Source organism: Nycticebus coucang, chromosome 5 (assembly GCF_027406575.1).
Source record: "Nycticebus coucang isolate mNycCou1 chromosome 5, mNycCou1.pri, whole genome shotgun sequence".
NCBI lineage: Eukaryota > Metazoa > Chordata > Mammalia > Primates > Lorisidae > Nycticebus > Nycticebus coucang.
The window spans coordinates 74,287,367-74,312,446 of record NC_069784.1 but is presented as its reverse complement, the minus strand read 5'-3'; the positions used below and the strand labels follow the sequence as shown (position 1 = coordinate 74,312,446).

General features: G+C 36.5%; 1 long non-coding RNA gene across 2 annotated transcripts in view; it reads right to left on the bottom strand.

The window, feature by feature from the left end:
• The window catches only part of LOC128586743 (uncharacterized), a 52,377-nt gene that overhangs the window by 5,759 nt on the left and 21,538 nt on the right, over nt 1-25,080 (bottom strand). The window contains exon 3 of one of the 2 annotated variants that reach the window (XR_008380290.1): nt 24,647-25,005. The exons of the other annotated variant lie outside the window; for it this stretch is intronic. This is a non-coding gene — a long non-coding RNA (uncharacterized LOC128586743). Of the gene's footprint in view, nt 1-24,646; nt 25,006-25,080 lie in introns of those variants that run through there. 2 annotated transcript variants of the gene reach the window in all.

The following is a 25,080-nucleotide window of genomic DNA, read 5'->3' as shown; positions in this document are numbered from 1 at the left end:
CAGTAACATGATAGAAAGTGACAAAATGGGGAGTGTGTCACAATGAAGCCTGATATATTACAGCAGGGTGATGTGCTGATACTCCAAAAATCCATAATATGCATCTTTCTTTATATTTGCTGCTAAAGCAGAGGAGATTATTCTTATAGATTAAGGGACTACTGTCACATCCTAGGTAACAAAGTAAATATATTTCACTACATTAATATTTCTGTATATGTCTGTCATCTGCTTTTTCTTTACTTCCTGTATAATAATTTCAGATTAGTGGTAGATGCATTTATAAATAGAATTCTGTTCCCATGCCTGACACATCCAGTGGCGATATAACATTGTGAGTTTGAATTCCATGTCATTAATAAGGAAAAAAGATGAATGCCAATGTGGACACAGATATGACTGAATAAGAATGGATTTAAATACAATGGCATTTTGAGGATATCCAGAGGCTCTGTTATAGAAAAATACAACAATGCATAAAGATCCCTAAGTTTAAACTGAAAAAAATCAAGATTATTTAAATAAATTTCAAACAAAAATTATATTGTTCTTTTACATGCCTATTGCAGGTTTGATGTATCTTATACGTTATTTTTCCTAAATATTAGTAACCAGTAGCATCTAAAATATTCAGTATATATGGCTTAGCATCAGCCTTTGATCTACGACTAAGATTCTCTTGATCTTTTCTCCCCAGAGAGAAGGAGATATTTCCTTGTTTCTCAGAAAATTGTCGAGGTGTGTTTAGAATCCAGAGTGATCCATGGGCTGTAATCAGACTTTAGTGATCCTGATACGTATTAGGGCCAAAATAGCATGCATGGTTAATACAAATGTAACATCTATGTAAGCTAAGTGGAAGCTATTTTATACTAAAAGTTCTAAGATGTTTTTCTTTTAATCCATTATAATTTCTTTTGTTTCCTCCATTCTTCACTCTTATTTATCATTAGAACAGGATACCCTTTGACCAATTTTCACAATACCATCTCACAACTTCTAGAATATGGCTTAAAGTCAAAGGGCAGTTCTATGTAAGAAAAGATTTTATAAGTGAATTTAAATAATCATCCTGAAAGATTTATCTACTGAGCATTATTGTATACTACTTTCTCAAGACATTTTAACTCATGTACCATAAAGTTGATTCTTGTGTCCTAAACTAATTTATATTTGCCCCATATATACAAAGGTAGGTATTACAAGTAAAATAGCATATGATTTTTTTCACAAGTCAAACAAACACAAATAATTCATTCATGAAGCAATCATGATTTGTTCCTTTTCTACCAGTAAGTAAAAACACAGTAACAAAAGAAACATGAACTCTTTTCTGTACAAACAGATTACGTGGATTCATATTCCTAATTAAAAATGTGTAGAACTTTCTGTACATGGGAACATCAGTTTAAATTAAAAATGCTCTGGTATTGCAGGCACCGTTTAGGTATAAAACTTAACTTCTTGCATGTAACAAATTGAATTATAAAAATTTTTCAGATTAAAAGAGACTATTTCGCCATAGAAAAGTTTTTTGTTTTTTTCTATAGGTGGAAATGCCATTCTGTTCTAGCAGAATATTACATACACGTTAAATATGCAGAATATTACTTTTTGCACAAAGATAGGGAACTTGATTTTCTATGTTTTTAGAGATGACATTTTTCCATTGTCCAGGCTTTCCCTTAAATATAAAAGATGAACTCTTTCTCAGAATTACTAGAGACTTGAGGAAAGAAATTCTCAATGAATAGCATAGTAGATATATCAAGTTATAAAAACAAAGGATCAAAATATTCTAGCAAAATAATTATCTTTCAAGAAATAATTCTTACACAAAATGTATAATTTTGTCTTAGATAGTGTTAATGTTCCCAGCATCTGTAAAAAGGTAGGTTTTATATATACATATATACACATATATACAATGTGTATAAACATATATACATAACTTCACAAAGTTTTTGTTATTTGGAAGAATTACATTATGAAAGTTATTATAAATATTGCAATTATCTATACTGTGTCCGAATCACCTCAACAATTTCAGTCCATTAAACCATATCTGTACCTTATCACATGAAATAAATTAATTCTTCTATAATGCCCCGGGATCAGGAAAACAATAGAAGTATTTTTTCTCTAAGTGTTTAAATTCAGTCTTACCTTTGATATATCCACTGTCCACATTGATTTAAACTAAATGGTATTAAGACAGTAGCATCCTAACAAATGAATGGTGTAAGTAAGTAGTATCGGGTGGACTATACCAACACGGGAAATTCAACTAAATAGTGTCATTGGATACTTTAGGGACATGGCTCACTGTGAGATGAAGAAACTTCTTATTTTTAAAATCATAAAGCTTTCCAAAGTCTCATATTTCTGATCTTTGTATCTGAATGTGTTATATAACCCAGTGGGCATTAAAAAAACTCATAGAAGACCCAATTTTGCTGCCTTGGGAAAAGAAAAACCAGTACTACTGTAACCATAAACAGACATCATATAGGTTTATAAAACATCCAGTCCCTCCAACAGAACAATATTTTTGATCAATTCAAATATATCAATTGTATAGTCATTTATAATTTATTAAAATATTTATGAATGCATAGATCAATTGCATCGAATTTTGTTTCTTTTATTTCCAGGTTCAACTGTAATAGTACACAAAAAGTATTTTGCAGTTATAATTTTAAACTTACATACACACATGCACAGGGTACTTTCTCCAGCCTTAGAGACGACCATGGAAGCCATGTTTCTCTCTATTCTTGTCAGTAATTCTCTGACTTCACAGTCCTGAGCTCTTATCAGTTGTTTGCTTTACCATAGGATTTATAGCCAGTGGTATGCTGGTAAATGTTTAATAAGTGGCTCTCCAGAAGGAAAAATACCCTATCCACAGTGTTTGATGATATCTGTGATGTACATAGTCCTAACATGGCAAGTTTCCAGCCACCAATGAGGGACAGCCAATGAGGACTCGGAAAGAGATTAACAATAGCACACCATTATATAGTATTTCTGCCATACCAATACCATAGATGTAAATAGCCTCAAGATCACAGTAAAATGAAGAAACATAACTTGAAAGTTATAACTTTTTAATTTAGCCTCTTAGTTATAAGTTTATATAGTTTTATTTTTAATTATGTTTATTCAAATAAGCAAAATTCCCCCCAATTTAACAATTTACACTCACAATTAGATATGAGCTCAGTTCAGTAAACCACCGTTTACTTCATAAAATATTTCTTAAGAGATAATTTTAAAACATGTGTACTATTTTAAATTTTGAGTTAGACAACCAGCTTTTGAAAGCATAAAATTCAGCAGTCTCATAGTAATCCTACTTATCAAGACTTTGTCAAATTTCAGGTAGCCAGCATTTCCATGTCTGTTAAAGGAGAAAGAGATCTGAATCTTTGTCTTCATAAATTTTAAGCTGATAGAATTGTCTTTCTTAGGTCTGATTCTTTGGCCATGCCATCATCCTTAGCTGACTTGTTATCTTTGCTAAATGATTTGCGACTTCAAAGATATCATGGGCAACACTTTCTACGTACATTGGCTCACTCTAGAACCAACGGGGTTGATGGATAGACAATGAATACAGACCGCCCTTGAGAGTTACCCACTGACACCTGAAAAGGGGAGCCCTGGAGGTAGGAGGAAGGCTCCTAACTGGTTTGGGGCTGATGTTTTGAGTGGGATGTTAATGTACAAATCAGCCTTTGTTTTTCTAGGGTACCTTTACTTCTCTCCTTCTGTGTGAAAAATTAAGGCAATGGACTCAGAGGATGTCTTTTCACTTTTCAATGTAAACACTATCCTAGTGTCATATGACTGTGTTGCTCTCTCATCTGTTGCCTAAACTGGCCCCGAAGAGGCGGCCAGGAGCACAATAGCTTTGGCCAATGAAACATAAGACCAATGTATTATGGCATTAGAATTCCTAATGAATCAGCAATTCCCTAACAGGGGGACACTACAGTTTTAGCAGACACTGTCCTTCAGGGCTCCACATCTAACAAAGTTCTTTAAATCTGTGGGAGAACATGCTCTTTCTGGCTAAGGGCAACCTGTTAATTTGTTAAAGATCAAATTTCAGAGAGAGGAAAAATATACGAAAAGAGTTCTTCATATAGGAAGTAGAGAATAAATTAAGATTTGGGGGTTCATTTTGCATTACTAAGTCTTACTATAATGTTAAACTCATCTTGGTTGCAGAAATTTGATTTTTTGAAGAAATATTATTTTACTTTATAATTTAAAAATTGCAGATTTCTTATTTGAAATTTAACATGGTAAAATCTCATTAAAATTATTGGCATTGTATGCATATGTTATAATAAGTTAAGATAGGAATAATTAATGATTATTAAGAGTGTTTATTTTTAATATTTTTTATCAGTATATTTATGATGCTAACTTCTCTCTTTCACTCTAGGAATCTATTTTAGCTAAAAATCTAAGATTCTGACCCTCACCTGTGTTTCCCATCGGCGCAATTGGAATGAGTAATTTTTCTTCCACCCATCATTCCCCATAAAGAAGTTTTCTCATATCATCTGTCGAAGATGAACAAAATTTGACATATTTATTTAAAGACTCTTCTTAACTACATGATTACCACGTGAAACAATGTAAGGCTGCTTCTGACATTTTGCAGTATGTGGAATTCACTGTGAATTAAAGCAAGTTAAGTAACTAAGAAGAGAATACATGGTTATTTGACCTATTTTTTTCTTCCTTATATTTGCAAAAGTAGCATTAGGAGTCAGTGAGCCGGAATTTATCAGGGTCTCATTGTTAACCCTTTAATAGGACTCTTTAGTGAATGTTGACGGAACTGGTTACGCACATTAAGGAGAAGAGGTGTAGAGGATTTATTAATTTGTCCTCTTTGATTAAATGATTTATTTAAATAGACAATATTAACATGAAATAGTCAGAGATGTAGTTTTTCACAGAATGAGTTTAACCTATTTTAAATACAAGTCCTGAAGGGCAAAAGCAAAAGAAATAGAAAGCCTACCATTTCTTAAAAAAGTTTTCTCTCTTAAAAATAGAAAAAATGATGTTCTTGTTATTAGAGACTTAACTGGACAATTCATTTTAGTTTGTTTTGTAGCAACTTCAAGGCTTTGAATGAATGTCTCCAGACTTTTACCTTAGAATAAAACTCCATTTTAGAAAATTAGCAAAAGATGTTATGACAATGGGGTCTAAAAGCACAACTTACTTTATATTTTTGCATTCTTGCTTCATATATACATATATGTGTCATATGTACACATAAAGAGCTAAAATTTTAATACAATTTGTTCCATTAAAATTTCAAGTTTAAACTGTCATGACCCCTAAGGCCCTGGTCTCGGTAGCTGCAGGAAGGAACCAGGCGTGACACAGATTAGAAATACAAGCTTGCGGGAGATGGGCTAACCTTAGTGCAGGGTAGCCGCGAGCCCCCTCCTCAAAGGCTATTTAGTAAGGTCATGCACAACAGGTGTGGAGAGTTAAGGTAATTACCTATGAGAGCTGCAAGCGTAAGGACTGCCACGTGCTCTTTCCTCATGTGTTCTTTCCCCACAACCCTCATGAAGAAGTACTAAGCTTCAATGTTCAACACCTGTTTACTAATGAGTGACCGATGTTATCTCATTCCAGAACGCTGAGTTACTTGGGGGCTTGCCCCTAAGTCACAAAACATCTGTAGACTTGCCAGGAGACTGTCCTGTTCTCAGCGTTTTCTTTTAATGTGGTAAGAATCAGTAACTGTCCTTTGCAAGCATGGTGTCCATTCCTCTACATTAAACTCAAATTCTTACCTACTTAATTGTTACACTACTCTTAAGTAAATAGTGTGGCTTTTTGTAATTACTACAGATGAAATACTTTTGACAATGTTAACTTCAGGAACTTTGCAACAGATACGTAATGTAGAGCCTCGGATATGTACTTAAGCCTGAGTAGGACAACATATTAAATCTCTGACCAGTTTGGAAGGCCAATGCTGACTACATAAGCCACTGTAAGTGCATTTTGCTTCTTTGCTGATTTTATAGTAAATGGTAAAATACTGCAGATTTGTGGTACAGTGTTTTGATGAAAAACACATTATATATACCATGTTCAATAAGTAACCTCTTTAAGGTTTGAAAACCAATAATTTATCAACTCATATAAAAATTGTACTGCATATTAAATAATCATAAGCTTCTGAAGACCAAATAAAGAATATCAAATTTAACCTTTTCACCAGAATTTTGATTCATGAAGAGCTTGAACTGTCTACAGATCAATTGAATAATTATTTTAGTTCAAGTATCCCACTGTCTCTAATACAACATATTACGTTATCAAAGTTTAGTGTTACTGAAAAAATTCTACCTGGTTTCCATTCCAAGATTTTAAGTAGATGTTAATGTATGTGTTCACAGAAAAGTGACCAGGAAATCCTGTTATTACTGGAAAAATAAAGAAGTTAAAATAAAAAAAGTTTTTGAAATTATACTACAGGCTAGGCATGGTAGCTTACACCTCTAATCCTAGCACTCTGGGAGGCTGAGGCAGATGGATTGCTTGAGCTCAGGAGTTTAGAGCCCAGCCTGAGAAAGTGCCAGATCACATATCTACTAAAAAGAAAAAAAAAAGTGGGGCATCTTGGCAAGCATGTATAGTCCCAGCTACTTGGGAGGCTGAGGCAAGAGGATGGCTTGAGCCCAAAAGTTTGAGGTTTCTATAAGTTATGATGCCACGGCACTCTACTACAAAGCAAGTTCTTAAATAATATTTGACAATCAAGTATATAGCATAGACAAATTAAGAGAGTTGGAAATATGGGTGAGCATATATTTATCAAAATATAAATGCTTAAGTGTTTTTAAAATCTCCATATCTCAAGCTAGGTAACCATGGCCTTGTTCACATATAACAATGTCTAGGTATCTGACTCTGGACTTTGGATTACATTGTTCCTTTCACTAATTGTTCTGAAGTCAAGGAGATTCAGTGTAGTTGTAAGAGAGCAATTTATCTTTTGGAAGATTCCTGGGAGTGAGAATACTTTGGTGCGAGGTAAGGAGGTGGTTAGCTTTTTCTTTCATGGTTATTAACTGAGCTAACACACCAGGATAAACATTTTAGTTATTCTGGAAGTTCTGGAGAAAGGGCTTGCAAAAATGGAGAAAGAACAATCTTTGGGATAAGAAAATATTAAATTCTTTTCCATGGAACTGCAAATTAATTTTTCTACAAAGGAAAACTGATCATAGTACTTTCCTAAAGCCCTAAATTGACCATTTATAATTTTATGTTCCTTTTGATTTTTGCTTTCAGTGAATCTTTATAGCTTTCAGAATAAAATCTATGCTGCTGTTTTTTCCTGAAGTAAGTTTTGGATCTGAGTCCTGTCTCCTGGCTCTGATTTCCCATTCTTTCCATCTTTCAAGCACATGAAACGGATTGAAGATGTTTGAATATGCTTGGGTCTCTCCACTCTCCATGCCTTGCATATAGACTACTTGAAAATCCCCTTCATTCCAAAATTCCCTTCACATTTTTCCTGATTATCTGCTTTGGAACTTTTGCATAAGTCTCACTTCTCAAAATTCAGTTTGAATAGACCTCCCTCAGTTTTCTTCCCCAGTATTCCTCAAGTTCCTCATTCCCAAGCTGAGTGAAACATTCTTCCATTATGTTCTCCTGACTCTAAGCATTTAATGATATTCTATGATAACTGTTAATTTACTGGGTTTTGCACTGCAATAAAACACACATCCCAGGGTTATGGCTTTTACCACCAAATTCCTAATTCTTTGCTACCGACCCTCTGTCAGACACAGATAAATCTTGGCATGGTTGTTAAATAAATGCTTACATTGTCTTGAAACTAGAGGGTAGGATCCAATAGCAAAATGCCATTCTGGAAAGGGAGACTTAGGGAAAAGGTATCCAAAGCAGAAGCAATCACAGCTTAGAAGACTCAAGGAGTTGAGTCTTTTGGTCAAATTGCTTGCCAGAATGGAATTTTTACTTAAAAACAAACAGCCTCTTGTAGTGGAATGATACCCTGGAAAGAACCACACCCTCAATTCCATAATAATGCCGACACATGTAGTGGTGGAAGAACATACCCACTCCCAGATTGTCTCTGCTCCTCCCCCTGCCCCACTTTCAGTCATGCATCTCAGAGCTCTCCACTTAATTCCTCTTTTTGAGATTTCCTGTGAGCTATCAGGAAAGATGCACCCCTTTCTTACAGAACAGTGAGCTTTAGAGAATACGTATAGAAAGGGGCAACACCCACCAGTTCCATCTAGTTACTGTATGGAAAAGACTTCTGTAGGACACAGAAGTCTTAAAGGACAGATAAACTCTTTTTAAAAATAATTTTTATTTTCATTGGTGTTTTAAAAACCCACAAGATATGAAATTTACCATCTTAAGCATTTTGAAGTGTACAGTTAAGTGTATTTATGTATCTTCAAATTTATTTTGTTCATCTTGCATACTGAAACTCTATATCTATTAAACAACAACTCTTTTCCTCTCTCACTAGTGTCGGCAACTATCATTATTCTTTCAGCTACTCTGAATTTGACGACTTTAGATAATTCATGTAGATGGCATGACATGGTATTTTCCTTTTTGTAATTAGTTTGTTTTGCTTAGCATGATTTCCTCACAATTCATGCATGTTGTAGCATTGCCAGAATGTCCTTGCTTTTAAGGGCTGAATAGTATTCCACTTTGTATGTGTCCACCCCATTTCGCTTATTCTTCTATCCACTGGTGGATATTCAGCCGCTGTGCTACTGTGAATAATGATGCTGTGAATACAGATATGCAAAATCTCTCTTAAGACCTTGCCTCCCACTCTGAGCTTGAGTAAAGAAGACACAGTGTGTTCTGGAACACTTTCTGCCGTAGGGCCTCCTCCTCTACCCTGCATTTCCTGCAGAAGCTGAAGAGGTGGGCAGAGGGACCATCTGAGAGCAGGCAGTGTGGAAAACATTGTCACTCAAAGGTGGGAGGCCAAGCCAAGAAGGAATATAAGAGGATGCCAGAAGCGAACTTCGCCTATTGTACCAGCAGCCATCTTGGAGCAGGAAAATGAGAGAATTCCTCTGCGCTGGAGCATCTGAACTCCTGCCCTGTATCTCAGATTTCAAGGTTCTGATGATAAAGATATTGAATATTGAATAGAACTCTGATGTAGTTATAACAAGAGGGTGGGAAGGATGGAGCATAGTCGGGTCTATATTTTAAAAAATAGATAATACTAACTTGAAAAATTAAGAAAAAAAATCAAACATTCTCAAGTTATCTACAAATATGGTAGCATTAGAAAAAAAAAGAAAGGGCTACATGATGTCTAAGAAGAAATAGCTACATTTTTAAACAGTGATTCCTGAAATCTAAGGTGGGCAGAGATGAGTATGTGAAGCTGTTGTTTGTAATTATAAAACTCATGAAATTTTCACTTTGAACCATATTCATATATAACTTTCATGAAAATCGAAAATAAACTTAAAAAAAAAGGCAGCAACATTAAGCATAAATGCTCACTCATGCCACTGTTACAAATCAACCCTCACAGGTAACTTCTAAAATGCCAGAGGATGTACACATGCTTGCATGCAACCATGTGTGTGGCATGCAGTGTGGGGGATTCATGTGTGTGCCTACGTGACTGTGTGTGTGTCGTGCAGATGAGTGTTTTAACTAAATGAAATCCTACTATAATTCTGCACCTTACTTTATCAAGAACATACCCGAGGTATTTTTCATTCTTTTTATGTTCATTTATTTAGTCATTTCTCTGATGATGGATTTCATATGCTTTTTAAAAATCACTTTGTCCTCATTTGGGGGACACATTGGTCAAATAAATAAATATAAATTTATTGAGTATTGATTTAGTATCAGGAACTATTTTAAGGTTACAAAAATGAAAGCTAAAATGAGAGGCAGTTATTCAGACATCTGTAATACCATGCAATGGGTTCCACTGAGGTTTGGTAACAGAGTTTATAATAATATAGTTTTACAGAGTAGAGTTTCTGTGACTCACCACTTCCCTAAGAATAAATATTATAATGGCAGAAGGTGATAAACTATATCAAATACATCATTACCAGTCAAAAGAAGAAATATAAAGTTCATTTATTCTCCAAGAGAATAACAACATATATCTTGGGGGAGGGGGTTATAAATTGCATTTTTTAAGCAATTTCAAAAGTCTTTAATATTTATTCTTAATGATTATGGGTACATATTAAAAGCTCTGAGCACTTTGGTGGGTCTCAAATGACTATAATTTTCTAAGGAGGAAAATAGGGAGGGGAGGAAGTAAGTAGTAAAGGAAGATGAGAGGAAAAGATGGAAGAATAAATTTAGAATAACAGAACTTTTTTCTAGATTGGTATTCCTCTCATAGGTACTGTCAAGTCTTAACAGATCTGAAGATATCTTCAGTAAGGCTAACATTGGTTATGGGTTAATCAAGCATCTCCAGAACACAAAATGTAGGAGATGGAGGTAGATACCTAGGATTAACTTCATGAGATCATGTGAAAAAAAAAATACTCAAAACGAGGTAACCAACCCTGTTGGTGCTCTGCCCTTAACCAATGTTCTTAAAACACTTATATAGAAATTGTTAATCTATGTTGATGAGATGCTAATGAACACAATCTGAAGGCTCATGTGAACAAAGACAGACCTACTAGACTACAGTTTTAATTGTCCACAGAAATAAACTCTTGCTCTAAAGAAAATCAACAAAAACTCATAGCTAAACTTCTAGTAATTCTATTCTAGAACCATGACAAAGATGTTTGTTACCTAAAACAGTCAATTAGAGGTATAGCTGTAATAAATACAGTTCTGTGAAAGATCAAACTTTGGATCTGTAAACTCAAGGGCATGGTCAAAATCAAAGAATAAGAGATTTGGCCCCAACATTGCAATTAAATTCAGTTTTCATACAGAAAATAGCAAAATAGAGCTGCCAAAATTTCACCTTAGATTTGAAAAATAGTCAAAAGCAATTGATTTTTCTGTCTTTAACTCAACATCATTTTTAAGAATGGTCACCCAAAGTTGGGCCAAACCTGTAGATGAGTGGGGGAGGGTATCTCACATTCAAAAGCACATTACAGGGAATGTAAAGTGCCATCAAGTAGAAAGAGGTTCCATGCCTGACAGTCCACGAAGGAAAGCACCATGAAGAAAAGAATTTCTGGGCAGCAAATTGTAGATTTTAAAATGTTTTGCTCTAGATGTCCAGCCCATGTAATATAAATAAATAGAGACGTGGAGAGCCACTTAGAGTGATTCGATTTTACTTTTCATTTTGGGGTACACAAATATGCACATGTGAAAATGCACAAGAATATAATATATATATAATATTTTCTTATATCCAGTATTTATAACTTTAGGTTAAGGGGTCACAGGGTTCAGAATTGGGGAGGTCTGGGGTTAAGTTTTGGTTCTGCCATCTCATTCCGTATGATGTTGAGCAAAGTACTTTAATATACTTCACCTCAGTTTCTTCAGATGTAATGAGCATAATCATAATTCCAATATAAAAAATGCAGTATGATTCTTAAATGAGGTAGTGTAAAGCACACAGCCAGTGCCAGGCAGATGCTAAATGATAACTATTTTTAGAGAAAAAATTATTCTGCATGGTGGCTCACACGTGTAATCCTAGCACTCTGGGAGGCTAGGAAGGGGGTATTGCTTACTCAGAAGTTTGAGACCAGCCTGAGCAAGAAAAAGACCCTGTCTCTAGTAAAATTAGAAAAATTAGCCAGGCATTGTGGCGAGTGCCTGTAGTCCCAGCTACTCTGGAGCCTCAGGCAGGAGGATTGCTCAAGCCCAAGAGTTTGGGGTTATTGTGATGCCTTGACACCATCCAGGGTGAAACAGTGAGATTCTGTCTCAAAAAAAAAAAAGCAAAAACAAACAAAAAGCATTCTGACACCTGTTAAAATGGTCAGGAAGACTTTATTCAGGACAAAGGAAAAAGAGATCTAAGCTCAACTCCAAATACAGCAGCAAAGACAGCTGTGGATGGACAGTCAGGGAGCAGAGTGAGGGGGTCAGGGGATAAAAAATACTAAGAGGAGACATCAAGGGTAAGAGAATTCTTGCTAATCTGGCCAAACAGGATTCTATCTAAAGATAGCACAGGATCTGAAATATCAAAGGTAGGAGATGAAGTACTTGATCAGATACAAGTCAGGGATTTTCTGTAAATAACCAAGCAGGATTCTGAGGGAGCGACGAAAGTGGGGGAGGAGGTCAAGGCCTAGTCAAGCATTGGGTTCAGACGACCTTGGCTAATGTTAGATCAAGGACAATGTCTTTGTCGCTATAAAATAAGGTCAAACATGCCACTAGATTTTTAATTATTTATCTTCAACATATTGCTTTTACTTTCCAAGGAAGTCCAAATATTTTTATGCCCACATTGTATGTTTTGCATGGTTTTCTTTACGCTTTTAGTTGTCTGTATTCATCATGGGCACTGTTTTGCCAGACCTTAGTTTTTATTCATTGTCATAAAATTTCTACAAGTTTAGATTGCTTGTTTCTTAGGTTTTGTCACCTTCAGTAAGAAGTCTGGAGGCAATTTAATTTTTCCCTGAACTTCTGAAACATCTACAGGATTGTTTTTACAGTGTTTAGAAATGACAAGTATACACTTAGACTAATAATAAAAACAAATTAAAGAAGCTAGATGATCCATGAATGGATTAATAAATTGTGGTATACGTACACCATGGAATATTATGCAGCCTTAAAGAAAGATGGAGACTTTACCTCTTTAATGTTTACATGGATGGAGCTGGAACATATTCTTCTTAGTAAAGTATCTCAAGAATGGAAGAAAAAGTACCCAATGTACTCAACCCTACTATGAAACTAATTTAGGGTTTTCACATGAAAGCTATAACCCAGTTACAACCTAAGAATAGGGCGAAGGAGGAGAGGGTGGGGAGGGAGGGAGGAGATGGGTAGAGGGAAGGGGATTGGTGGGATTACACCAGCGGTGCATCTTACAAGGGTATATGTGAAACTTGGTAAATGTGGAATGTAAGAGTCTTGGCACAGTAACTGAGAGAATGCCAGGAAGGGTATGTTAACCAGTGTGATGAAAGTGTGTCAAACTGTCTGTGAAGCTAGTGAATGATGCCCCATGATCATATCAATGTACACAGCTGTGATTTAATAAAAAAATAAATAAATAAAAAGAAGCTAGATGATATAAAAACATATATGTATCCATGATCATATCAATGTACACAGCTGTGATTTAATAAAAAAATAAATAAATAAAAAGAAGCTAGATGATATAAAAACATATATATATTTAATTAAAACATGGTTTTCTTCATGAAGAATTAAAGTAAAATTGGCTAGAATTTTTTTTAAATTAGATATCCAATTTGCACATTAAGACATTTTATTTTGCTGCAAAAAGGATATGGCTTTTTATATTTTGTTTTATGATGTCAGTGAGCCCATTATGGTGAACAGGATGCAAAGCTAAACCAGCCATAACTTTTTCATGATATGAATTGGTGTTCCCAGGAAAAAATATTTTTAAAAACTATGAGCATAGAAAAATATTATACTGTAAATAATAAAGGTTTTAAATTATCCATTAAGACTTTTGCTTGCCAAGGATCGGGTAAATTGTATAACTCCTTTCTAATTCTCCGTGGGCGCATTTTTACTTTAGAAAACACCTACCAAAACATCTCTACTTCTACATCAATGTTGTGCTTTTACATGTTGCTAAATCTCAGGCAGATAAACAGATTCAAATAAAATTTGGTGATAAAAGAAAACAGCACCTACAGTATGTTGAGAATTTCGATGGCAACTTTTAGTCGAATGTGAATTAAAATGGCTAGGTTATAAATCCCCTGAAAATAAGGTTTATAATGGAAATGCTGACAGGCATTTAACGATAGCAGCAGTAGCTGGCACCACTGTAATAAAAGGACTTAAATGAAAAAAAAAATGTATGCCTCACAAAGACATGCAGATAGGGTAAAGCTATATGCAGCAATATGCAGACTCAATGTAAGGATGGACCATAATATGCCTCAGCAATTATGATGCATGGGTGTTAGTAACAAAGAATCCTGAAATTCAGCTTCCAAGCAAATTGTGAAAGAGTTAAGGAAAAAGCCTGAATGCAACATTCCTCAGTTCTATTACTCTGGCACCATCATCCTCTCACGAACATATTTTATTCATGCTCTAGTGTAAGAGGAGAGAAGACTTTAGTCAGAAACTGACCCACCCCCATGAAAACAGGATGGATATTTCAACAGCCAATCCCTTGGAGCCCTCACATTAATGAATCATTAAAGCACTGGTTAGGCATGAGGTAAGCAAAAACAAACAGTGCAATTTTCAGGGGCACCACTGGATTTCTATAGTCATAAAGTTGGAAGTTCTGTTTCTTTTAGGTTCCTGTCTGCAGGGAACTGTAGCCCTGAGTAGCTTCTCCAAAACATGTGCAGGTTGGAAGTGCACCCTTTGATTATATCCAAGTAATAAATTAATGACTTTGTTAACAAATTTTTTCTTAACAGTAAACTAGGTATTAACCTATTTTTTGATTTCTATTTTAAATTTAAACTCTTTTGGTTTTTCTAAATAAAGAATGAATGTGAAAAGTGCCATATTTTTTGCTGATTGTGGTTATGAAATAAGATAAAAGGGGTTTTATGTCTGCTAAAAAAACTCTTCTTAAGTGTCTATAGATCCAAAGTGATCATTATTAGATTCTTGTTTTAGATGCCTGTGCCTGGGGTTACTCCCAAAATGCTCCACTCTGTAATTCTTCTGACAAATAACAAGCTCTTTGGTTATTCTGAGAGAATATGCCCCAGAAATAGAATAAAGGTATACTGGCGTGAGCTCCTGTGTATTCTTCCTTCATACCTATAAATCCCACCCAAACTGTCAAGGTTGACAATCCAAAATGATAATCAAAACCACTTCTTAGATTCCTTCTTGTAACTGCCGCAGGCAAGTTTTAAAAGATTTGCTAACAAATCCCAAAGAATAACTGGTATTAAATATTTGATATAACCTGAAATGAATACTGTGAATACAAAATTTAAGCCCTATAGCTCTTTAATTTCTTATCTCTAGGTAAGTATAGTTATATATATAGGTATATATGTGTGTGTGTGATATAATTTTCCTTTACTTAATGGGACTAAATAATTTAAATCAATTTAAAGATAATGTGCATTATATATGCACATATAAATATATATTATTTTTTAATTCACAGAAGATTTGGATAAAAACAAACTAGTGAAATAAAAAATTGCTGTTATAAACTATATTATTTTAATATTCTAATACCAAAAGCATTGTATCAAAAATCAAGTATGATTGTTTATAATTATTTAAATTTAACATTTGTCATCATACTTTCCTTTTTTTGGAGACGGAATCTCACTTTGTTGCCTAGTCTAGAGTGCCGTGCTATGATCCAAGCTCACAGCAACCTCCCACTTCAGCCCCCCGGGTAGCTGGGATGACAGGTACCTGCCATGATACTTGTCTAGCTTTTCTATTTCTAGTAGAGATGGGGGTCTCGCTCTTGCTCAGGCTGGTCTCAGACTCCTGAGCTCCAGCAATCCACCTACCTCCTAGGGTGTGGATTACATACATTTTGACATGCACTGGATGGAGGACATCCTGGCCAGCTCCCCCCGATTCCAGATCCTCTTGTTCTGTAAGCAACATACCACCCATGTATAATGCACATCCTTAGTTTTGGCTCAAAAATTTGGAGAAAAACATGCATCATTCTTTTCAAAATGTGGTAATAATGTATTATTATTAATTTATTAATAGTAACCAATACGCCAGACTAATGTAAGTTAATAGCTGGGGACACTGGGTATTTGGAAACTCTATTATCTTCACTTTTTTCTCTAAATCTAAAAATGTTCTAAAGTCAAAATTTATTTTATTGTGATAATTTATTCTTAATACTGAGGCCTTGGAAAGCACAGACTATCGTGTTCCTTTTCCCCCTTCATCTCTGCTCCTCCCGCTGCCCAATTCACACACCCTTTTGAAATCTTATCTCAGTAGGTAAGTCCCTATGGAGCCACAGTGCTTAACTTAGATAGCTTTCCTTCTGTCGATGGGGTCGGTGTATAATTCACATATAATTTTTAAATAATATGCCTTTCAAGAATCTTTTGTCACTGAACTTCTGGAAATGTGCTTTTCATGTCCATCTCCAAAATGCCCCTCTTTCAGTGTGCAGGTTTTGTGAAACAAATCAAGAACTGAACTAAAACTTCTGCACTATACTAATTACATGCTTTATGCCCAAGGAATACTAAGGGAAGCAAAAACGTGATAAATGCTAAGATAAAAAATGATAAAATAATATGGCCATTTCTGTTACTTCTACTTTATTCTCTTGGCCAGAGATAAGTCAGTAACAGTAGTTTCCATCTTGTTGCCAGTGTTTATATAAAAAGTGAAATATCTCAGTAAGTCAAACAGATACTAAATTGTACATAAGGAGATTTTCAGCCTATAGAAGGATAGGCAGGACCTGACAGTAATACATACTAGGTTTTGTTTGCTTCAATTCTACTTTAGGAAAACCCTATCCAAGTCATTGAGGGCTATAAGCTGACGGAGTTTTGAAAGAGTCGTTTGACTTTTCCAGAGCCAAGGAGCAGAGCATACACGTTGAATTGAGTTCATAATCCCCAGATAGATATGTCCCGTTCCTGTCTCTGCTGATCTGATCATGTATTTGTCAGCTAATGCTTTTTCGGATATACTACTGTTTCTGAGCAAAGCTAAGCAATGATAACATGGCTTATTTGTACCAGTTATTTCTGGCTCTTGTCTGCTGTTATTGGATAATATGCATCTTCTCTCATCAAACACGCTAAAATCTACTCTTACCATATTGTCTGTGTGCTCTGAATACGCCCTGCTAACTGAAACGTCTATGCTTCTTCACATGCTGTTTTTGAAATCTGAATGGTGATTAGGTCCAGTTAAAAATTTAGTTTTTTCTTTAAGATTCATCAAATATTGTATTAACTAACAGTAGCTTTCCCTGATCACACACATTTTTCAGGTATTCTACTATACCTGATATGACACATATTTGTTAATCTCCAACTATATTATAAAATGCTCCACCAAGCAAAGAGTTTGTATCAATTTGGGTGAGAATACCATTTGGTTTGTAGGATGCCTTCCTTACACATCATTGGTTTAAATTTAAGCATGCTTGTGCCTTCAAAGAAATTCTCCTTTTTTCTCTCTTTTGTGAACATTCCTTGGCACACAATAAGTAAATAAGTGATGCTGGAGGGTGGAGACAAGATAGCGAACTGAAGCCAGCTTTCCACAGAGGCTCCCGTCCTGAAGGAGAGTTAAGGGACGAAAATTTGGCAAGTAACCTGATGGATTCGAACAGCACCAAGTGAGAAAGTTGAAGAACGCATGTCAACCCCGCTGAGGAGAGCTGCGACCACAAGGACGCAAACAAAAGGTACACAACCCACCACGAAGCAGACAGGAGTCCCCCCTCCCCCATCTGATCGGCTTAAGAACCCCACAAACAAACGGGCAGAAATCAAAGGCCCTCCCACTACACTTCACGGGAGAGACCTACTAAAATCTGGACCTACCTCCCTTACTAGGGTGCCTAGGCGTTCTCTTGCCAGACATAAAACTGTATAAAACTATAAATATCCTTTGCCAGCAACTCTGAGTTCCCAGCACTTCCCTCCACTCTCTCTGAGGTCTGAAAGCCTGTCCCCCAGGAGTTCAGATTCTTGGGTGACTTCCAGAGGGGAGAGGACAGTCTCCGAGCTGCGGCTGGTCAGCGCTGATTCTGGGGCACAGGAGAGAGGTGAGGACAGTCAGCAGAGGGCAACCCTCACCAGGGCAGCACTTCCCTGAGGTGTGGTGCAGCAGCCCTCCTTGGGCAACAATACCCAGGCATAAAACTGAGCGGAACAGTGTGACCTCGCTACCGGCGGCTCTGGGCTCCCGGTGCTCCCCCCGCCCTCGCTCTGTGGTCTGGAGACCTGAGCGCCTGCCATGTGGCCGGGCAAGGAACTGGGTGGAACTGAGTGTGTTCGCTGCCAGTGGCTCTGGGCTCCCACTGCTCCCCCCACCCTGCCCTCACTCTGAAGCCTGAAGGCTTGAGCTGCGGTGGTGCAGCTGGGCGAGAGACTGGGAGGAGCTGAGTGTGCTTGCTGCCGGTGGCTTTGGGCTCCCCGCGGCTCTGGGCTCCCTGAGGGTCTGGACTCCCGGCGGTTTTTGGGTCCTGGCACTCCCTCTGCCCTCACTCTGTGATCTGGAGACCTGAGTGCCTGCCGGGGAGCCAGGAAAAGAACTAAGTGGAACTGAGTGTGTTCACTGCGGCCCTGGGCTCCCAACGCTCCCCCCACCCTGCCCTCACTCTGAAACCTGGAGGCTTGGGCTGCAGCGGTGCGGCAAAGCTAAAGATTGGGAGGAACTGAGTGTGCTCGCTGCTGGTGGCTCTTGGCTCCTGGCGCCCCACCCCACCCTCACTCTGGGATCTAGAGGCCTGTCCCCCAGGATTCCAGATTCTTGGGGGATTTGTCAGGGCGTGGACAGTGCCTGAACTGCGGCTGGTCGGTCCTGACTCTGGGACACAGGAGTGAGGCTGGGGGAGAACCACATCAGAGGGGCAGTTGAAGGCAGATGAAGCCACACCCCCTGCCTCCCTGGGCAACCAGAGGAGGCCACCCCTGAGTATAGGATTTGCCTGAGGTGACTCACAGACCGGGAAACTTACAGGGCAGGGCCAACTCAGAGAACTGAGACTCCAACCCAGAGCAAGTGCTTCACTGGGGTCAAACAGAAGCCAGCTGAAAATAAGTCAGAACCACTTAGCCCCACCACACCAGACAGGGCCCCAGTCTCTCAGGCCACAACACTGAATGGGCCCTCAACTAAACCCCAGGGGAAAAATCACAGGGAGTAAAACAATCATGGGGCGGAATCAGTGGAAAAACTCTGGTAACATGAATAACCAGAATAGATCAACCCCCCCCAAGGAAGATATGGAAGATGTAATTGAAGATACCATTCATAAACAACTGCCAGACATGTCAGAAATTGAATTCAGAATTTGGATCGCAGACAAGATTCATAAAATGGAATTAGGAATCTGAGGAGAAATTCAAAAGTTGTCTCAAGAATTTAATGAATTTAAAGACAAAACCACCAAAGACTTAGACACATTGCAGCCCTTAAAGATATGAAAAATACAGTAGAATCCCTCAGCAACAGAATGGACCAAGCAGAAGAAAGGATTTCTGACATTGAAGATAAAGCCTTTGAACGCTCCCAAACTCTCAAAGAGGAAGAGAAATGGAGAGCAAAAACGGATCATTCTCTTAGAGAGCTCTGGGATAATTTGAAGAAGGCAAATATACGAATAATAGGAGTTCCAGAAAATGACGAAGTGCAATCAATGGACACAGAGGCCCTTCTGCATGAAATTATGAAAGAGAATTTTCCAGACATGCCTAGAGATTCTGAAATTCAGATAGCAGACAGTTTCAGAACTCTAGCACGATTCCACCCCAATAAGTCAAACCCCAGACATATCATAATTAGCTTCACTAAAGTTAACATGAAGGAGAAAATTCTCAAGGTTATCAGGCAAAAGAAAGCCATTACTTACAAAGGTAAGAGCATTAGAATGACTGCAGATCTCTCTGCTGAAACTTTTCAAGCCAGAAGAGGGTGGTCATCAACTTTTAATCTCCTAAAGCAAAATAACTTTCAACCCCGGATCTTCTACCCAGTTAAACTGAGTTTCATCTATGATGGAGAAATTAAATACTTTAACGACATTCATATGTTGAAGAAATTTGCCTCAACCAAACCAGCTCTTCAGGATATTCTCAGACCTATCCTCCATAATGACCAACCCAATCCTCTACTACAAACGTAAACTCACTCAGAAACTCCTGATCAAACTCCAACTTCTACAATGGTGAAAAGATTAAAAATGTCCACTGGACTTTTGAAAAACTCAATACCCCAAATTTCACCAAACTTATCAATAGTCTCCATCAATGTGAATGGCTTAAACTGTCCTCTAAAGAGACATAGGTTAGCTGACTGGATACAAAAACTCAGACCAGATATCTGTTGCTTACAAGAGTCACACATCTTCACTTAAAAGACAAATACAGACTCAGGGTGAAAGGATGGTCATCCATATTTCAGGCAAATGATAACCAGAAAAAAGCAGGTGTTGCAATTTTATTTGAAGACACAATAGGCTTTAAACCAACAAAAGTAAGGAAGGACAAGAATGGTCACTTCATATTTGTTAAGGGTAATACTCAATATGATGAGATTTCAATTATTAATATCTATGCACCCAACCAGAATGCACCTCAATTTATAAGAGAAACTCTAACAGACATGAGCAACATGATTTCCTCCAGCTCCATAATAGTCGGAGATTTTAACACTCCTTTGGCAGTGATGGATCGATCCTCCAACAAAAAGCTGAATAAAGAAATTTTAGATTTAAATCTAACCATCCAGCATTTAGATTTAGCAGACATCTACAGAACATTTCATCCTAACAAAACTAAATACACATACTTCTCATCAGCCCACGGAACTTACTCCAAAATTGATCACATCTTAGGTCACAAGTCTAACCTCAGTAAATTTAAAGGAATAGAAGTTATTCCATGCATCTTCTCGGACCATCATGGAATAAAACTTGAGCTGAGTAACAACAGGAATCTGCATACTCATACAAAAACATGGAAGTTAAATAATCTCATGCTGAATGTTAGCTGGGTCAGAGATGAGATCAAGAAGGAAACTGCCAAATTTTTGGAACAAAACGACAATGAAGAGATGAACTATCAGAACCTCTGGGACACCGCAAAGGCAGTTCTAAGAGGGAAATTTATAGCGCTGCAAGCCTTCCTCAGGAGAACGGAAAGAGAGGAAGTTAGCAACTTAATGGGACATCTCAAGCAACTGGAAAAGGAAGAATACTCCAACCCCAAACCCAGTAGAAGAAAAGAAATAACCAAAATCAGAGCAGAACTAAATGAAATTGAAAACAAAAGAATAATACAACAGATCAGTAAATCAAAAAGCTGTTTTTTTGAAAAGGTCAGTAAAATAGATAAACCTTTGCATAACCTAACAAGGAAAAAAAGAGTAAAATCTCTATTCTCATCAATCAGAAATGACAAAGAGAAAATAACAACAGACTCCTCAGAAATTCAAAAAAAACCTTAATGAATATTACAAGAAACTTTACTCTCAGAAATATGAAAATCTGAAGGAAATTGACCAATACTTGGAAGTACATCACCTTCCAAGACTTAGCAAGAGAAAAAAACAAGTGATACCATTGCAGGCTGGGCAAGGGATTTGAAGAAAAACTTCTCTGAAGAAGACAGGCGCGCGGCCTTCACACATATGAAAAAATGCTTATCATCTTTAATGATCAGAGAAATGCAAATCAAAACTACTTTGAGATATCATCTAACTCCAGTAAGACTAGCCTATATCACAAAATCTCAAGACCAGAGATGTTGGCGTGGATTTGGAGAGAAGGGAACACTTTTGCACTGCTGGTGGGAATGCAAATTAATACATTCCTTTTGGAAAGAGATATGGAGAACACTTAGAGATCTAAAACTAGATCTGCCATTCAATCCTGTAATCCCTCTGCTGAGCATATACCCAGAAATCACATCATAACAAAGATATTTGTACCAGAATGTTTATTGCAGCCCTATTTATAATTGCTAAGTCATGGAAAAAACCCAAATGCCCATCGATGCACGAATGGATTAATAAATTGTGGTATATGTACACCATGGAATACTATGCAGCCTTGAAGAAAGATGGAGACTTTACCTCTTTCATGTTTACATGGATGTAGCTGGAACATATTCTGCTCAGTAAAGTATCTCGAGAATGGAAGAAAAAGTATCCAATGTACTCACCCCTACTATGAAACTAATTTTGGACCTTCACATGAACGCTATAACCCAGTTACAACCTAAGAATAGGGGGAAGGGAGAAAGGGTGGGGAGGGAGGGGGGAGGTGAGTAGAGGGAGGGGCATTGAAAGGATCACACCTGTGGTGCATCTTACAAGGGTATATGTGAGGCTTGGTAAATGGGGAATGTAAATGTCTTTGCAAAGTAACTAAGAAAATGCCAGGAGGGCTATGTCAACTAATGTGATGAAAATGTGTCAAATGGTCTATGAACCAAGTGTATGGTGCCCCGTGATCATATTGATGTACACAGCTATGATTTAATAAAAAAAAAAGAAAAAAATAAGTGATGCTTACAGACGTTAATTGAAGCACATTTGATAGCCCCAAAAGACAGTATATATTTCTCATCCTGTAAGCATCACTATCACTCTTTTCATCTATTCTTCCATTTAGTTTTATAGAATAGTAGAATGTAGAAGTTCAGTGCATGAGTTCTGGAGACAGAATTTTAATTCTGGCTCCACTTTTTTCCACAAGTACTTGTGATTTATTTTCCTCATTTGCAAAATGAAGCTATTAAAAGTATCTTCATTGTATTTAGTAAGTTATGAATGTTAGCTATTATTACATAAAAGTTGGCACGGAAAGTACACCATTATTCAAACTTAAGCCTGTAAATCAAGCACTATATATAAGACATGCACTGCGTGCTATTTGGCAAGTACATAGCAGAAATATACCACACCATATGTTCTCAATTAATAGGTGTTACCTCTTCTTTACTACCTATTACTCTAGAGTAAATAACATGAGCTTCTGTGCAATGACATTAAAAGCTCTGTGATGGACATATTACTGAATGGAAACATAGCTTCTGTTTTACAACAAAATATATACATTCTTTCTCTCCCAAATACTACATATTTGATTGGATGAAATATAGTGAAAACTTAGACTATTTTGCCTATGAAGAGGCATTCCAAATATACTTTTTAAGCTAAATCATTTTGGCAGGTTCTTAAACATCACTTTCAAAACGCAACCTCCTTTGAGTATTAATGGTGATAACCTTTCACATCCCAACTTGATAACAAATAGATTGGAATAAAGTTGTAACTTCCTATTGAAAAGACATTAATTAGTAGATAAGTACTGTGTGCTAGCCACTAGAAGAAATGAGGTAAAAGACAGGAAAATAGGTTCCATCTTAACACAGTCTGGATCTTAACCATCATGGTACACAAGGAAAGAGAATGAAATCGACCTATAAGATACAGAATAAAGTAATATGTTAGTAAAATAAATTATATTTAAAAGTATATGATGAATGTATTTTAGAAAATAGGCATAAATAGATAGTATATTAGTATCTATTTTTATGAAAAATGCTCACCATGTTAATATTCAAATATGTAGAATAATATAATTTAAATAAAAGGTAAAACAAAACTCAACATAGAAGTAATTATATCTTATATAATTGGAGATAGCTTAAAAATGTGAGCAGCTTAACTCTTGAATTAATTAAGCAAAGAAGTTCAACTCAACCATCAGAAACATTATTTGTAGGAGATGATGGTTTAACTACCATTACTTTATTACAGAAATAGTAAAAAATTGGAAATTAAAAGGAAAACCTATCAGGAACATACCATTAGCATTTAATTGAGATAGGTATAGAAAATAGAATGCAAAGATGTATCCTAACAGCACATATAGTCAAGAAGAATATTTAATGTATTTTCATGACTTTCCACATTCAGATATGATAAGGAGAAATATAGCTAATTATCTGTATATCTATGACATAGATTTTGGACACTGACCTTTATGGCTATTTGGGAGTAGTACCTCCAAAACAGATAATTTTACAATAATTAAGAATAACTTCATGTGCATAATGACCAGTTATTGACATATAGAAAAATAAGTTAATAGAGGAACAAATGTTTTTTTAAATGGTATTTTGAAATGTCAGTTAATTCACTTAACCATGAGAGTAATGAACTAGATCTTCCTATAAAAGACAAGAGTGTGCTTGAATTTGGTAACTTCTATTTTTGAAGCATTACTATTATTATTAGTGAATACTCTCTCCGACTCTCATACATCATGGCATATTAAACTTTAATGGATTAAGCTCAACATTGTGTTTATTTTATTAATGACTATATTTTATAAATAATACATTACTTAGTTTGAATTAAGTAAATGAAGTAAGTTAAGGTCAAAGAAAGGAGAATCATGAAATAAGAAGAACAGGTTATTTCAATATTCTCTTTAGTCCAAAATTATTATACCTATGTGTTCTACATTGACCTCTGAGTTTTAAAAGAAAACCTGCTTTGCTGAGGCACAGCACACTTAGTTACCAACCAATATACTGTACTGGAAAAAAAGACAATGCAGATTAGTAAAGTAAAGGGATAAGTTAAAAGTAGTAGAGCCAGGTATGGTAGCTCATGCCTGTAATTCCAGTTCTTTTTTTTTTATTAAATCATAACTGTATACATTGATATGATCATGGGGCATCATACATTCGCTTCAAAGACCATTTGACACATTTTCATCACAATGGTTAACATAGCCTTCCTGGCATTATCTCAGTTACTGTGCCAAAACATTTACATTCTACATTTACCAAGTGTTGCAAATACCCCTGTAAGATGCACCACAGGTGTAATTCCAGTTCTTTGGGAGGCTGGAGTGGGAGGATTGCTGGAAGTGAGGTGCTCAAGAACACACTGGGCAACATGGTGAGATCCTTCCCTAAAAAATAAGAAAAATTAGCCAGGTGTGGTGGTCCATATCTGTAGTTCTTGTTACTGGGGGAGGATGAGACAGGAGGATTGCTTGAGCCCAGGAATTTAAGGCTTCAGTGAGCCAGGATGATGCCACTGCACTCTCGGCCTGGGTGACAGAGTCAGATCCTATATCAAAAAAAAAAAAAAAAAAAAAGTGTAGTGGAATAATTTGAAGTTTGGAAATCATGTAAAAACAGGAAA